The following is an 18,218-nucleotide window of genomic DNA, read 5'->3' as shown; positions in this document are numbered from 1 at the left end:
TTTATGCCAACAAAATAGTAGAACAAGTACACAGAGCTGAATGTTGAAAGGTATTTATATAAATGTTTGTACTAATCAAAAAATTGTAATCTAAATGCCCAACAAAGAGGGACTGGTTAAATATACTTTGGTACAGTTTTAACTAAAATAATGACATAGATCTACTTTTGACAAGGAAAGATTATTCACAACCTAAGTGAAAACACAACTTTGAAGAGAATGTTATAATCATTTGTTTGTGGAGTCACATGTGCACAGTGCACATATGCATAGAAATATATACATATGTGCAACAAAGTATTAAGTCCTATAAAGCAAACACATAAACTAAATTTTAAATAAATTACTGTTCTCTGACCAGCATTTGATAAACGATAAAGCCTACTAACTGAAAAATAACATGTAAACAAAAGCATTACATAGTGTCATATATTTTAGTTAATTAGAGTTATTGTTTTGTAAAACTTCTGCTACATAGGTCATAGTCTAGTTACTTAGAAAAATTTGTGAAGACATACATGGGTAACAGAATACTAGTTCTGATGTTGAAAAATTAGAAACACTTATCTGCTTTGCTTTGCTTTCTTTTTTCTCTTTAAAAATTAACTTTAAAAATAATTAGGCAAGGAGTTCCTGTCGTGGCTCAGTGGTTAACGAATCCGACTAGGAACCATGAGGTTGCTGGTTTGATCCCTGGCCTTGCTCAGCAGGTTAAGGACCTAGCGTTGCCATGAACTGTGGTGTAGGTCACAGGTGGCTCGGACCCTGTGTTTCTGTGGCTGTGATGTAGGCCGGCCACTACAGCTCCAATTAGACCCCTAGCCTGGGAACCTCCATATGCTGCATGTGCAGCCATAAAAAAACAACAACAACAACAATAATAATAATTAGGTAAGAACTAGTATCTCAAACTGATAATATGAGAAATTAATGGATGAATCTGAAAAAAAATAGGTGTTAAGAACTAGTGCAAGAGACTATGCTCAGAGAAATGGACTCTCAGTTGATACAACCAGTATGGAGGTATTAAGATGGTGCTAAGTGCTATACCATAATTACGAAAAAACTTTATTTTTTGTTTTTTAGGGCCGCATCTGAGGCATATGGAAGTTCCCAGATTAGAAGTCAAATTGGAGCTGTAGCTGCTGGCCTATGCAACAGCCACAGCAACATGGGATCCTAGCCGTATCTGCAACCTACACCACAGCTTATGGCAACACCATATCCCTGACCCACTAAGCGAGGCCAAGGATCGAACCCTCATCCTCATGGATACTAGTCAGATTTGTTTCTGCTGAACCACAACAGAACTTCCATAACTGAAAAAACTGAGAGTAACTACATGAATGCTTTATACTGACTGTTCACGGAAGGCTTTTCTGGACAGATGACATTTAACCTGAGATATGAACAAGGAACAAGCCATTCAAAAATTAGGGGGATGAGCATTCTGAGCACAGGGTCTAAAGTGAGACTAGAGGGGTAATGTCACAGGAACTAAAAGAAGGTAAGTGATGCTGGAAAGGCAATAGCACAGAGGGAAAGTAGTAGGAAATAAAGTTTACTTATTTATTTATTTAGATTTTTATTTTTTCTATTATAGTTGATTTGCAATGTTCTGTCAATTTCTGCTGTATAGCAAAGTGATCCAGTCATCACATGTGGAAGTTCCCAGGCCAGGGATCAAATAGGAGCTGCAGCTGTCAGCCTACACCAGAGCCATAGCCACAGCAATGCCAGATCTGAGCAGTGTCTGTGACCTACAGTGCAGCTTGCAGCAACACTACATCCTTTAACCCATTGAGCGACGCCAGTGGTTGAACCTGCATCCTCAAGGGTATTAGTTGGGTTCTTAACCCACTGAGCCACATTGGGAACTCCCCAATTTACATTTTTAAATGATTGCCCTGACTGCTATGTTGATAACAAAATAGAGGATAAAGAATCAGAGTAGGTATACTAGTGGTTAGCAGGTTGGATTTTCCAAGGATGGGGGTATAGTCTGGGGAATCATTGGCATTTGGATAGTATTTAGAGGCAAGAATTACCTAGAAACATATAGAGGGTATTCAAGATAAGGGCTCTGGGGCATTCTGACAAGCAGAGATCTGGTAGAAGATAATGAACCAACAAAAGGAACTGTCAAGTATGATATCATGGAAGCTGAGAGGAAAAAAAATGTTTCATGGAGGGCGTGGACAATGGTCTGAAATACTAGTGAGGTTTAATAAAATATGAACCAAAAAATGACCATTGCATTTGACAATAAGGAAGTCTTTGGTGACTTTGACAAAAGCGGTCTCAGTAGATGGTGATGATGGAAGATTAGACAGATGTGACACACATTGTCAATTATTCTGAAGAGTACAGATAATAAATACAAAAGCATACTTTCCAAGTCCTCTCTTAACACAATGGTAATTCATGTATCACAATATAGGTATTAAACACACAAGGTCATCACTCCCACAAGATTATCTCCAAGACCCAAGAGAGAATAAAAAAAGTTCCCTTCTAAGACTATGGTATAGGGGCAGGAGATTCTCCCGCTTTATAGTCCTAAAATCTAGTCACTGAATTTTACTAATTTGTTTTCAAATTTCTCTTGAAATTAAACCTTCCTTTTTAACCTCAAAACAGTTACCAAGTTAGGTTCTTACCACTTTACACGTAAATTATGACACCAGTCTCCTAGCTGTGGTCTAGAACTCAGGCCCTTTCTTATTCATCATGCACCCTGATGCAGATTAATCTTCCTAAAAAGTCATTCCATCACATTCCTTTCAGCTCAAAGTATTTTCTGTTTGTTTATTTTACCAGCTCACTAACCACCTACTGAACCCAGTGTAAATTCCTAAGCCTGACCTTAGGGCCAGGGCCACCATACAGAGCCAGCTACTCTGGCTGCGCATTGCCACGTTCTGATGTGAACAACTACCTCTTAAAGTTACACACTGAGGTGCAACTTCACCACCTCTGGCTCCTATTCTCATTTTTCACTGCTCCCTACCTGGTCTCTCTGTTCTACCCAACTGATCTCTATAGTATGCTCTATCCATTTCCCGCCTAGTGCCACTATTCTTTTTTACCTATTAAGTTCTTCTCTCCTCTCTTTTCTACCAATCCCAAGCTTTCTGAAGAGATTTTCTGGCTCCATTTTTCTTACAAAAGAGTCCTTTCCTATCTCATTTCCACATTTATCTTTCACTTACTTTGTACTCTTCCCCAGAACTTACGTAAGCCACATATGCTGTGAATGGTTACGTCAGGGTACTGGCGCACAATCCTAAGGTCATAAATTTCATATCCAACTGGTTAAGTTTCACTCTGTTCCACGGACGGACTGTACCAGTAACTTTAGTCAACCTTCTCTCAAACCGAAGACACTTCCCATTACACCAACTCATCCATTTATAAAAAATACTCATAATATTTCATGGATATTTGTCTTCTAATGGGTTAAGTTCTACATACACTGAAATTTTTTTGTTGGTGGTGGTTTTTTCAGGGCTGTACCTGCGGTACATATAAGTTCCAAGGCTATGGGGTTGAACTGGAGCTAGAGCTGCCGGCCTATGCCTCAGCCACAGCCATGTGGGATCCAAGCCATGTCTTCGACCTACACCACAGCTCACGGCAAGGCCGGATCCTTAACCCACTGAGCAAGGCCAGGGAGCAAACCCTCGACCTCATGGATACAAGTCAGGCTCATTACCACAGAACCACAACAGGAACTTTCTTCTTCTTCTTCTTTTTTTTTTTTTTTTTTTAACAATCCTCAGCACTCTACTATGAAAAAGGCAAGGGATCTGTAAACAAACTTACCATGGACTAACTTTTATTTTTTTTTATTTATTTATTTTTTTCTTTTTGTCTTTTTGCTATTTCTTGGGCCGCTCCCGCGGCATATGGAGATTCCCAGGCTAGGGGTCCAATCGGAGCTGTGGCCACCGGCCTACGCCAGAGCCACAGCAACGCCGGATCCGAGCCGCGTCTGCAACCTACACCACAGCTCACGGCAACGCCGGATCGTTAACCCACTGAGCAAGGGCAGGGACCGAACCTGCAACCTCATGGTTCCTAGTCGGATTCGTTAACCACTGCACCACGACGGGAACTCCCCTGGACTAACTTTTAAAAGCAACTTTCTGGACTTTTGTGTGGTTTGTTTAAATTCAACCACATATTTCTGCTGTACATCTACACTGTACAGTAGCCATCAAGATTCAAGATTATGATTAAAGCAATGAATATTCTGAGGTTCCCTCTGAAAAACTAAGTCATGTTTTTTTATAATAAGCTAGCTCTTTGAAAATTGGCTATAAATTTTAATTGTCACATAATCCAAACATTCACTTCAACAAAGATGATCACTATCATCTTCAATTGTGGAGTGTTTTATCAAGTGCTTCCTCATTTTAATTCTCATGATGTAGCATAAAATAATAGTTAAGAATATCAAAACACTGAGGTCAGGCAACCAGTTCTGCTACTTGCTAGTTGTTTGGCTTCTTACAAGTGATACAAACTCTTTTTGCTATAGTTTGTGTGTTTTTTAAATCTACTAAGTGGGGATAATAATAATATTGACCTTCTATTAATAGTATTGACCTGAGTTGTTATTTGTAAAATTTTTAGAATACTGCCTGGCACATAGTGAGCACCATACTGTTTCTTAAATTTAAAATAAAAATAAATGCAGTGACATAGGTCTTTTTCTTATTTTACAAATGAAAAACTAAATTTGTAATATCATTTGCCCAAGGTCACACACATTATCGATAAGCAGAGAAACATCCTCCTTCCACTAGCAATAGTTCTTAGTAATTTTCAATTATGGAAGTTTATCCTTATTTTGCATTTCACACAAAAAATGACATTTTTAGGGTAGAGGCTACCCTTCCAACTCAGAACATAGATCCTAGAAAGTTCCTCAGACAGACGTATCTTTAATGATTCCTGATATTAAAGGAATGTGGACACCTATTACTTTATTTCCTTATGTCTCCCTTGTTTAAAACTCTCTCAATGTAGATATCATGGAAAAAGCCTAGACTATGTGGTTCCAGAAAAAGCCAAGAGGATATCCCACTTAGAAATATTACCCTTATAATGCCTGGCAAAAGTGTTCATCTGTTTATCATCAAAGAAAAGTAAGTAGCTTTTGTGGGCAAAAGGGATAAGGGGATAAGTTACGGAGGGGCGGGGGGAGTACATCTTGGTTTCTGTATAGAATTCAGGAATTAAACTCCTCAAAAGAACCTTCAAGAACATGTATTTCATTAATCTATGAACGAAGAAACTGGGCTTGAGAGAAGTAAAGTGACAGCTCAGACACACAGAGCAACATAATGGTAAAGAGAGGCCTTAAACCAAGATCTCCTGTGTACGTAAAATGTTAAAAATTTGAGGACTTATGTCCATGTCTCATCCATTGTGCCTATCTAAACTCTAACCCCACTTAATTCAATTCCAGTTCTGACACAAGGTAAATCATGGATGGAGACTCAGCCTCAGGTATTTGTTGGGTTTAGCATCAAGGTCATTCTTATCTTATTTATTTTTATTTTTTTATTTTTTTTGTCTTTTCTGTCTTTTCTAGGGCCTCTCCCACGGCATATGGAGGTTTCCAGGCTAGGGGTCTAATGGGAGCTGTAGCCGCTGGCCTACGCCAGAGCCATAGCAACTCGGGATCCGAGCCACATCTGTGACCTACGCCACAGCTCATGCAACGCCAGGGATCGAACCCACAACCTCATGGTTCCTAGTCAGATTTGTTAATCACTGAGCTACAACAGGAACTCCACTGTAAAACATCTTGATGTCTAATTCCCAATCTCTGTCTTCCTGTGAATTCTAACTGGACTTACCAGTTTACATAGCTACTATTCTGCAATCTTGACAGAATTTTGTTTCTCTGTCCATGCAACCACTCTGAATCTATTTTTTGCCACTGAGACATGAGGTGCTTACCTACCTCAGGATTGTTTCCTCAATACCTATTACACCTGATAGAGACTGCTATGTGCCAACTAAACCTGACACTTTGAAAGCGGCAAAGTAAGAGGTGTGAAGGAGTTGGAAAATCAAACAGGGAAGGGAAGCAGGGGCTAAAAGGCTTAACTTAAGGAGTACACTGTTACAAAATGTATATTTTCCAGTGGAGAATTTGAAAACCTGCCAAATTTTTTCTAGCCCCCAACTTCAGTTAAATTTCAAGTCAGCTGGGAAGCAGATGCAGAGGGAAATCCTCTCATGAATTCCACATGTTAGTAGTAACTCTAATGTTAGTATCTAACCAGAATATAAACTCTAGGCATGCAGGAGTCAGGTCTAATACATCCATCATTCTATTACCAGTGCCTAGGATAGTGTCTGGCATATGGGAGAAGCTCAATGAATACATAAGCAAGAAGACAGAGTTGTTAAGTGTCATTATTTAACTAACTAACAAGCTGTGGCAGTTGTAGATCAACTTGAGATCTTTGTTGAAGTATGAACAATTGTAGGATTCAGGTATGATAGGAAAAGTGAGCTCAGATTATTAGCTCTATAACAAATGTCAGATTGAAGGCAGTCAGGACATCAGGCAATGCAAAAGAAGCTCTTTAACTTTTATTTCAGGGAATTTCCTTCATGGCTCAGTGGAAACGAATCTGACTAGTAACCATGAGGACACAGGTTTGATCCCTGGCCTTGCTCAGTGGGTTAAGGATCTGGTGTTGCCGTAAGCTATGGTATAGGTCGCAGATACAGCTGGGATCTGGCATTGCTGTGGTTGTGGTACAGAACAGTGGCTACAGCTCTGATTCGACCCCAAGACTGGGAATCGACATATGTTGCAGGTATAGCCCTAAAAAGACAAAAAACAAAAAAAAAACTTTTATTTTACTACGCTTTTTAAAAATAGAACTTAACTTATTCACACTGACATTCTAATAAAGGGTTTTTCACACACACCACTAAAATGATTATATTCATGTATGTTTCTGGGCCTCAATTGTCAGTATGTCACGAGAATTTATTTCCTAAATAGCAACTTGATAGCCAGTTAGTGTACTCTCTAAAATGCTAAAAGTAGGTAATTTTGAGGGTCAGGTGGTGCAAACATCTTCACACTAAATCTCAAAGAAACCAAAGGAAAAGCCTTGGCTAATTCCCTAATCACTAATCCCCTATCATTAATAATCAACACAACTAGTATAACCAATGGAAATGAACAAAAGAAAGGCAGGCTTAGTGATTTTGTAGAAATTAGGACTTTCAATTATTTTCAGTGCTCTAAAATGTTTCTTTAATTTTTCTAAAGCTGCTTATATTTGTTGAATTCTATAGAGCTCAGAACTAGTGTTTTTCAATTTTTATATACATACACAAAATTTAATGATTGTGAAAAAAGTCAATATGATATTCACTCAATCATCCTACACAAAATTTAATGATTGTGAAAAAATCAATATGATATTCATTCAATCAGCCTTAGTATTTTAAGATCAACAATATTTTCTAAAGCCCTTTGAGCTTCTTGAAATAAGGATCTAAATAATGCTAAAAGCCAAAGAGGGAGTTCTGTGGTAGTCTAGTGGTTAGGACTTGGCATTTTCACCACTGTGGCCCAGGTTCAATCCCTGGTCTAGCAACCAAGATCCCACATCAAGTTTCTGCATGCCAAGGCCAGAAGCCAGAAAGGGAGGGAAGGAAGCCAAATAGTGCTAGTTCTTTTTTCCTTTTTTTCCTTTTTGACAGCCCTGCAGCATATGGAGTTCCCAGGCCATGTCCAAGCCACAGTTGTGGCCTAAGCCACAGCTGTGGCAATGCCAGATTCTTGACCCACTATGCTGGGTGGGGATCAAACCTGCATCCCAGTGCTCTCAAGATGTTGCCAATCCCATTGTGCCACAGTGAGAACTCTGAAATAGTGCTAGTTCTAAGACTAAAAAAGTACCTACAAGAATTCTGTAAGCACAGAAGGTGCTCCTTTGATATGAGCTATGACAAGGCTGTGTACCCAAAAATTCAGGAATGAATTCCTATGTTCTCCAAGTTACTTATAATCAAGTAATAAAATAAGTACCCTTTCCCCACCTTTGCAAATATTCCATAATATAAAAGAGGAATTACCCACCAATTTGAATTTGTTTACCATAACTATTAAATGGCAGTAACAAAAAATACAATGCTATGTAATTTTTAAAAACACTGTTGTAGACTACAATAAAATTTTTCATTTTTTTTCTTCTTTTGTTTTTGTTTTTATAAGGCCACATCTGCAGCATAAGGAGGTTTCCAGGCTAGGGGTCAAATCGCAGCTACAGCTGCTAGTCTACGCCACAGCAATGCCAGATCCAAGCTAGGTCTGTGACCTACCCCATAGCTCATGACAATGCCAGATCCCAGACCTACTGAGCAAGGCCAAGGATCAAACCCACATCCTCACGGATACTAGTTGGATTCATTTCTGCTACGCCACAACAGGTACTCCAACAAAACTTTTTAAAAGGCAGGTATTTTATGTTATTTAAACTTGTCATATGATTATACTACAGAGTAAAGGCTTGACTAATGAAGCAATGTCATTTATGATTACTATTTACATATCTTCCATTAAAATAATTTTAACTAAAAGTGTTACAAACACACAACACAAAAGAAACAACTCTTTATAGTAATAAAACAAATTTGTGAGTTCACTTAAAAAACCTCAATCTAATTTATGCAACTACTTATTGGATTTTTCATAATAGATATTTTCTAGGTACAAAAAGTAAATAGCATTCATCAGAAGCCAAGGAAGGTAAAACTTTACTTCATACAATTCTGCAAGGCAACTCTCTTCCCAGAGGACTATAATGGGCTGCCATAGCAAAACATCTCCTTTTCCTCAACAATTCGAATTTCCAATTACACAAAGCCACATTCCCCTCCTGGCTCCTTACCAATTCAAGGACAGTCATTTGTGTGGAGATAAGAGTATTCTTTTTGTTTGTTTGTTTTTGTGTTTTTTTTTTTTTTTTTTTTTTTTTTGGTCTATTTGCCTTTTCTAGGGCTGCACCCACGGGATATGGAGGTTCCCAGGCTAGGGGTCTAATCGAAGCTGTAGGTGCTGGCCTATGCTAGAGCCACAGCAATGTGGGATCTGAGTCGCGTCTGCAACCTATACCACAGCTCATGGCAATGCCAGATCCTTAACCCACTGAGCAAGGCCAGGGATCGAACCCGCAACCTCATGGTTCCTAGTCGGATTCGTTAACCACTGCGCCACGACGGGAACTCCCCATAAGACATTCTTAATAAAGTTTTCATGCAAAGGACCAGAAGCTAAATTAAGAAATTATTGATTTCATGGTATATTTCCTTCATAATATATTTGATTCAAGGAATGTCATAAATCACAAAATCCTCCCATTTTCAGAAATGAAATGATGTTATATACACTATAACTGATGGCTGAAGAAAAAATTAAAATTCATGTAAAGATTTGAAAATAAAATTGACCTTTAATATCTATTTTGTAAAGCAATAAGTAAAATATTCACTGTAGAATCAGACTTTACTTCACAAAGTAAGACAGTAAGATCCAATGAGGACAATCCTGGGCAAGGTCAGACATGTCACTTAATTTCTTCATTTATACAATTGTAATGATAAACATTAAGGGAGGAAGAAACTTTTTTTTTTAATGCAATTTTTTTTTTTTCTTTTCAGCCACACCCATGGCATATGGAGGTTCCTGGACCTGGCATTGAACCTGCGCCCTCTCAGAGACAATACCAGATCCTTAACCCACTGTGCCACAGCAGGAACTCTGGAACTTCTCTCCTTTACTTGGATTGGGTCTCTGCACACAGGGAGAGCAGGACTTTACCACAATCCTTATCTTCCTGCCAAAGGATATACTGGAGAGAAAAGACTAATTTTTGTATTCATCCATTTTATGAATTCTTCCAAAAGGCCAGTGGGAGGGCTAACATGACTGATTTTATTTTGGTAGTCAACTGGAGTCTTTCCAGTGGAAATAGAATAGTAGGGACTTGATTTACCCACACATCTAAACCACCACAACAACTTTTTCCTGACACTGACAACAGATTGTCACACAGAGATCTCTGGGAGGGAAATAAACAGGTGAGAGCTACAACTGCACAACCTTAATGCCTGGAGTAATTTTCCAGGCTGAAGCAAGGGAAAGGAGAAGCCAGACAGAGTTCAGAAGTCTCTGACTCTAGGACAAAAGAACTAAGGGAAAGGGAGGTTAGGTAGCTAGAGTCACAGGGCCAAGTACCAGACAGGAGAGAGCAGCACACAGAAAGAGCTCAGGAGAAAGAGAGAAGTGAAAGAAAAAAATTGTTAACCTGAAATTCTTGGGAAAAAACTAAGGCAGAATGATTTTCTAAACACAGAAAAGCTGAAAAAAAGTTTATCACCAATAGACCTACCAAAAATATTAAAGGAAATCCATCTGTCAGAAAGAAAATGATACCATTTGGAAATCTGGATCTGCAGAAAGAGAACTAGAGACCATACATATATAGGTAAATGAAAAATAATTTATTCTTTGTTTTAATTTTTAAAATTATAGTTGACTTATAATGTTATGCCAATTTCTGCTGCACATCATTATTCTTCATTTTTAAATCACCTTTTTTTTTGGTCTTTTTGTCTTTTTAGGGCTGCACCCACAGCATGTGAAGGTTCCCAGGCTAGGGGTCTAATCTGAGCTACAGCTGCCGGCCTACACCACAGCCACAGCAACACAGATCCGAGCTGCATCTGCAGCCTAACCATAGCTCATGGCAACGCCAGATCTTTAACCCACTGAGCAAGGCCAGGGATCAAACCTGCAACCTCATGGTTCCTTTGGTTGGATTCTTTTCAGATACGCCATGACAGGAACTCCATAAATCGCTTTTAAATAGAATTGATTATTAAAAGGAAACCTTGAAGTATCTGAAGGTAAACTTTGACAAGTTAAGGATCATAACTGCATATTTTAAAGAAACTAGTGAAAAAAACAAACAAAAAGCCCCCACAAACCTGATTATAATTAACAAGTTAACTGGAGTTCCATCATGGCTCAGCAGTAATGAACCCAACTAGTATCCATAAGGATGCGGGTTCAATCCATGAGCTGTGGTGTAGGTTGCAGACGTGGCTCAGATTCCATGTTGCTATGGCTGTGATGTAGGCCATCAGTTACAGCTCTAATTTGACTCCTAGCCTGGGAACTTGCATGTGCCACAGGTGCGGCCCTAAAAAGACAAAATAATAAGTTAACAAAGGAGATAAAATGGAATTATTAAAAAACCCTCAATCCAAAAGAATACAGAAAAAGGATAATAGAACAAATACCAGATGGGACAAATAGAAAGCAAACAGTAAGATGAAAGACTTAATCCCATCCATATCAACAAAAACCTAAAACGTGAATGGTGTAATTAAAAAGCAGAGATTTTAAGACTGGTATAAAAAGCAAGACACAATTGTATACTACCTATAAGAAGACCATTTTTAACATAAAGACACAAATAAGCTAAAAATTAGTGCTAACACTAGCCAAAAGAAAGCTGGAGTGGATACAGCAATCAGATGAAATAGATTCCAGAGCAAAAGATCTTGCAAGTGATAATGAGGCCAGTCCATCAAGACAGTATAATAGCCCTAAATGTTTATGCACCTAAGAAAACCACTTCAAATATTATAAAGCAAAAACTGATAGAACTATAAGGAGAAACAGATATATCCACAATTATTTTTGGAGATTTCAACATCCCCTTTTACAATAATCAATTAGAACAAGTAACAGAAAATCAGTAAGAATGTAAAAAACTTGAACAGTACCATCAATTTGACCTAAGTGGCATTTATAGAACATGCTACTCAACAAAAGCAGAATACACATCTTTACTAGGTATACATAGACTTTTTTGTATACTTAAGATAGACCCTATCCTGGGCCACAAAACAAGTCTTAAAAATTTTAGAGTATATTCTCCAACCATGATAGAATTAAATCATAAGTCAATAAAATAAAAATATCTTCAAAATCTCTAAATATTTGGAAAGTAAGGAACTACTGTGATTTTTTTTTTTTTTTTTTTTTGTATTTTGCTTTTTTAGGGCCTTATCTGCAGCATATGGAAGTTCCCAGGCTAGGGGTCAAATCAGAGCTGCAGCTGATGGCCTATAGCATAGACATAGTAACATGGGATGTGAGCTGCATCTGTAACCTATACCACAGCTCATGGCAATGCCAGATCCTTAACCCACTGAGCAAGGCCAGGGATCAAACCTTCATCCTCATGGATACTAGTTGGGTTTGTTACCACTGAGTCACAATGGGACTTCCCTAACTGGCTTGATTTTAATAGTCATTGGACCACCTCTTTACTCTGAATTGAGGTTTCCAAGTTTAGAGACTGATTTGTATCCGCCAGCCTCATAAGTTGAAGCCCTAAGCTCCAATATGACTGCATTAAGAGAGATGGCTTTTAGAAGGCAATTAAGGTTAAATGAGGTCATCAAAGTGGGGTTCTAAACCAACAGGATTGGTGACCTTACAGGAAGAGGAAAAGACAACTCTCTCCCTCTCTTCCTGTCCCCCTACCACCACCCCTGCACATGCACCAAAGAAAACCATATAAGCACAAGCCAAGAAGTGAAGCCTTACCAGAAACCAAATCAGCTCACACCTTGACTGTAATACTTCCCAGCCTCACTGTGAGAAAATGAATTCTGTTGATTAAGCCACCTAGTCCACGGTATTTTCTTATGGCAGTGCAATTTGGCTAATTCACCAAGGCTAAAAGCCAGGAATCTGGTTCCATATTTCCTGTTATTTCCTGAAACTCAAGAGGAAGTGGTCCTGTGCTTAGCTCCAGATTTCTAGATAAGGCATGCTGGAGCCTGTGCTTAGAGCCTAGATGTTTTCAATTAATAAAAGAGGGAGTGAAAATGCCAGGCATAAAGGGGTTTCTAGAATCCTTGCACTTGAAGAACAATAGGGTGCATGCCTAGTTTAATAAAGTGATACTTTATTTCTCACTCTACTATCAATCACGTGCAAATATGTACAACTTCAACTCAGAAGGAGAAATGGTGATTAGTACTGTGACTCTATATAACAATGATAACTATCCAACCATCTTACATAATGTTATGATCAGAAGTGAGGAAAGAAAGAAAAAAAAAATTCTTCTGTTTATGGCATGGCATTTAATGAAGTCAAAGTGGGGGCAAGAGAAGAAAAATAAGAGTGAAAAGAATGAGGAATAAGGGGAAAGAAAAAAATGATAAATACATGTAGAATTCACTAAGTCCAACATTATATCCTAATCATCCATACTACCTATGCACCTCCAACTCTAAATTTGCTCTTTCTCTTGAGTTCCCTATATAGTCTAACATTATCCATCCTCAACTGCCCAAGCCAAAAATATGGCACCTGAATCCCATAAACTACACCTCCTAAATAGTTCTAGCCACTTTCTTCCTCAGTCTATGGCCCCTACCTATACTACCACGGCCATCATCTCTTGCATGGATAATTACAATAGCTCTGTGACTGGTCTCCCTGTATATTGTTTCCCACACTTCTCCTTTGTTAGAATTCTACCTAAAATATGGATGTGACTAAGATGGCTTAAGTTCCTATTTCTTACAATTTAAAGTCCAAACCCTCAATTTTTAATTTTTTTTATTTTTTAATTTTTGGCTGCACCCACAGCATGCAGAAGTTTCTGGGCTGGGGATCAAACCAGAGCCACAACAGTAACCTGAACCACAGCAGTGACAACTCTTGAGTCTTTAACCACTAGGCTACCCAGGGAACTCCCAAACTCTTACTTTTTCAGAACCAGTTTAAAATTCACTCAGCAGAGGCAGAGGTGAAACCTCCCTTACTCTCTCAGGCATGTATTTCTTATGATACTATTGCTATTAAAGCTAATATACCTTTGAGTTCCTTGAAGACTAGAGGCTAGTTCACTCATTCCTATAGCTACATATCAGGATTTTCTAATAATCATATCACTGTAAAGAGCTTTCATTTCTTTTGTTCCAATCTTTTTGCTTCTATTTCTTTTTCTTACCTTATTGCAATGGCTAGGTATACAATGTGGTATACAAGTATCTAGAGTGAGCACCTTCTTTCTAATCTTGCAAGAAAGTGTTCAGTATTTCACCACTAAGTATATTAGGTGTAGATTTCTCATTGATATTCATTATCAGGTTGAGAAGTTTTATAAAGTCATTTCAATTTTATAATCCCTCAAGGAAATGTCAACTTTTACTTAATTTATGATGCCCCATGAATGCTGAAGAAATTTTTAAAAATAAACAAAAAAAACCTCTGGGTAATAACTGTTGAAGAACATCTCATTTTTTCACCTGTTATTTATTTTTAGTTAAAAATAGCCTTCCTGTTATGACTCAGCAGGTCACGAACCTGATTAGTCTCCATGAGGATACAGGTTCGATCCCTGGACTCACTCTGTGGGCTAAGGATCAGGTGCTTCCGTGAGCTATGGTGTAGGTGGCAGATGCAGCTCAGATCTGGCATTGCTATGGCTGTGGCACAGGCCAGCAGCTGTAGCTCCAATTGGACCCCTAGCCTGGGAGCCTCCATATGCTACGAGTGCAGCCCTAAAAAGCAAAAAAAAAAAAAAAAAAAAAGGTAAACTTAAAAAGAATTTTAAAAAATTATCTATGGAGGAGTTCCTGCTGTGGTGCAATGAGATCAGTGGCATCTTACGAGTGCTAGGACACAGGTTCGATCCCCAGCTGGGCAAAGTGGGTTAAGAATCCAGTGTTGACAGAACTGTGGCTTAGGTTGCAATGGGCCTCAAATCTGATCCCTGGCTGGAAACTCCATATGCCGCAGTGCAGCTAAAAAAGAAAAAAAATTATCTATGGAAAATGGTTTGAGTGGTATTATGTCAACATGATGGAATATCCCCATAGCCTTTAAAATAACTGTATTATTATTATTATTGTTACTATTGTTATTGTTATTGTTATTATTATTATTATTATTTGGCCATGCCTCTGGCATGCAGAAGTTCCTGGGCCAGGGATCAAACCCAAGACACAGCAGTGGCAACACTGAAGCCTTTAACTGCTAGGCCACGAGAGAACTCCAAAATAATTGTATTATTAAGAAAAATAGGAGTTCCCGTCGTGGCTCAGTGGTTAACGAATCCTACTAGGAACCATGAGGTTTCGGGTTTGATCCCTGGCCTTGCTCAGTGGGTTAAGGATCCGGCATTGCGGTGAACAGTGGTGTAGGTCGCAGACACAGCTCGGATCCCAAGTTGCTGTGGCTGTGGTATAGGCTGGCGGCTGCAGCTCTGATTTGACCCCTAGCCTAGGAACCTCCATATTAGGCGGGAGCGGCCCTAGAAATGGCAAAAAGACCAAAAAAAAAAAAAAAAAAAGATAAATCCATTAAGCTAAACAGCAACATATACAATCTTATATTTATGACTTTTTACTTTTTATTTACAATGTATAAACTTATATAAAGGTCTGATCTGTATCAATGACAATATAAAAAATTAAAATAAGCTTGCAAAAGTTTGCTAAAACAAGACCTCCATAGCTCCTGAAAAATGTTAAATATTTCCCTTCTTAAAGAAAGCATGGAAAAAAAGGAGAAAAGAAAGTACTACCTATCTTTTACTTTTAACATCATTTCATAAAAGAAAAAGCATTTAAAAGCAAAAAATTGACAGTCATAATCACAGAAAAGGAGTCTCTCTTAAGAAAGGCTTCGTCTTTGCCACAGACAAATGAAAAATTGAAGTTAGACTCTCACAAGTCTAAGGAACAATCTTAGGGAACCACAACTACTACCCTGAAAACTATTTGACTTCAGGCCCTGTGTGAATAGCCCAGCTACATTCTCTGCGGGTTTTCCCCCCTCTTCCCACTGATCCCACTTCAATCAGCCTGAGAAGCTTATCTATCATTTGAAGGAACAATGATGGGGAGGGTAGAGACTATGTTCCACAAAAGTGGAAAACTGCCAATTCTAAAAAAGGGGGCAATGGACCAGAAGTCAATGAGAATGATAGCTTGCCAAAAAGAAAATGAGATGATGTAATAACCAGGAAAGAATACCCACTGGTTCCTTCAGTGATTCAACCAGTTAAAGTAGGCAGACAATGCTACCCTTGTAACCATTTACTTGTTCAAGCAGATTCATTCACTAATCTTTGCACAAATGTGGGGGGATCAATTATTTAGGACGGAAATTACAGTTAAGTTGTAAATGGCTATTGTAAAGACATCACCTTGCCATACACATAAGTTTGGTAGGAACAGAAACAGTACTTTTTTTCTAATTTTTTTCCTCAAAGACAGTTTCATACTGCTCTAGTTCCCCTTTAAAATGTGTAACTCTCCCAAAGACAGTATCCTTTGATAAAGATAATGATCAAGCAGTGGGATTTAATGCTAATGTAATGCTTTAATTAATGTTTTATTGGCTGACTCTGTGGTCATTATCATCAACGTCAATCAGCCAAATATAGAATATTTCCTTGAAACCAGATTAAACTGGTTTTAGTTCAGCCAATATATACACAATTAGAACAATCATCAATTGAGCACAGCTATTATGATCAAGCAATTATTTGTTATATTATTCCAAAATCATCTGATTAGAAAATAAACTTGCCACTCTACTTTAATTTCATATTTAACTCTTTTACCTAAATTTGGAAAACTAAAACAAATCTTAATACCAACATTTATATTTGTAATAGACCTTGAAATTGAAAGCTCTCTCAATAAAACAGAAAACAAATGAAAAAAAATTATAGTAACTTGCAAAAAGTATGAAAAATGTTATACTAGAAGCCAAAAGGTCTGGATCCTAATTTCAACTTTGTCATGACTAGCTCCAAGACTTTGGGAAAAGTCAATTAAACTCTGTGATCCTCAGTAAACTCACTTGTAAAATGAAGGAAGGTGAAACTAGATGGCTCCTTCCAGTTTAAATAATATTTGATTCTACATGTGCCAATTTTTGGAGTTATAAAATACTACCATCCCATTTATTGTCAGTACCACGTTGCCCACAAGCACAGACTGATCTTGGTACTTCTAGTCTACCACAAACTAAAAATAATCATGGGAGTGCTAGTCAGAGTACAAAACTTGTCCCAACTACAGCTGTTTTTGCTTTGTGACTTGAAATCTTAGAATTATCTATGCCTCCTCCCTTTCTCCCGTCTCCAATAAGCCATCAGTGGTAAAGTCTGACTGCTTCTATAAACAACGTCCCTTATCTGACCCCCCACCATTCCCACTTTGACCAGAGCATTGGATGCATAAAAGGGAGTAAGGAGAGATGAGATGAAAAAGCACCCTACCTACCTCTTTTTAACCTCTTCTCTCATTACTGTCCTTTATGTATCCAATGGTCTGGTCCACCTGATGTACTTATTCTGTCCTAGAGCCACCTCAAGATACCCCAGCCCGCTATGCATTCCACTAAATTACTAGGTTTCCTTTCCAGCACTCCCCCTCCTGGCAAGCCTCACAGGGACATCTCAGTTGTTTTAATCCTCTCCAACTATGCCAATATCCTTAAAGCCACGCCATGGAAAAACTCTGTGGTAAGGTCATTCATCCTTTGTGTATTAGGAGAGCACTCCAACTCTCCTAACATTCTTACTGCTTTTCCAGTCTTGATACCTCACTAATTTATCAATGAGTCCCCCAAATTATAGTTAGTGACTCAAAACTCACTTCAACTTTTAAAAAACTGCATTTTAAAGGTTCAACTCTCACCATTTATATAAGCCTTCACAAACATTCTTTGGAAAAGTTTTAAAATTTTCTTCATCAAGAGCCTTCTATTAAGTTCATTCGAAATTAATTGTTGCTCTTCTGCATGGGGTTTTTTAAAATTGCATTTTCTAACAATCTCTTTAAGAAGTTAAAAAATGTGATGTTACCACTTGATCAAAGTTCTACAGATTAAAAGAACAGAGTCTGAAATAATGTGATAATCTCTATCTCAGCTTAAACACAATTCTTCATTAGGTCTTACCCCAGTTCACCTGCTTCTACTACACTCTCCATGATGTTTTATTCTTTTTAGGAGAAGAGCTCATTGTACCTTATGCTTTTTTCCTTCCTGAAACATAGGACAAATAAAAATAAACCACTATTTGCCTCTCTTCTCTAATCTCCATGAGAACAGGGACCAACTT

At 38.1% G+C, this 18,218-nt stretch overlaps 1 protein-coding gene and 1 long non-coding RNA gene across 25 annotated transcripts in view; one reads left to right on the top strand and one right to left on the bottom strand.

Annotated features, from left to right (window-relative positions):
• The window catches only part of ATOSA (atos homolog A), a 103,492-nt gene that overhangs the window by 46,757 nt on the left and 38,517 nt on the right, over positions 1-18,218 (bottom strand). The gene's annotated exons all lie outside the window — the stretch shown is intronic.
• On the top strand, positions 9,978-18,097 carry LOC146406358 (uncharacterized). The gene is made up of 3 exons (XR_014811218.1): positions 9,978-10,699; positions 11,242-12,155; positions 15,381-18,097. It is a non-coding gene; the product is annotated as an uncharacterized LOC146406358 (long non-coding RNA).

The sequence above is a fragment of the Sus scrofa genome, chromosome 1, assembly GCF_054392235.1.
Source record: "Sus scrofa isolate SSC_HxYL_T2T_F1_AM1 chromosome 1, Sscrofa_HxYL_maternal_Yorkshire_Landrace_v2.0, whole genome shotgun sequence".
Taxonomy (NCBI): domain Eukaryota; kingdom Metazoa; phylum Chordata; class Mammalia; order Artiodactyla; family Suidae; genus Sus; species Sus scrofa.
This window is presented reverse-complemented; position numbering and strand designations above follow the sequence as displayed.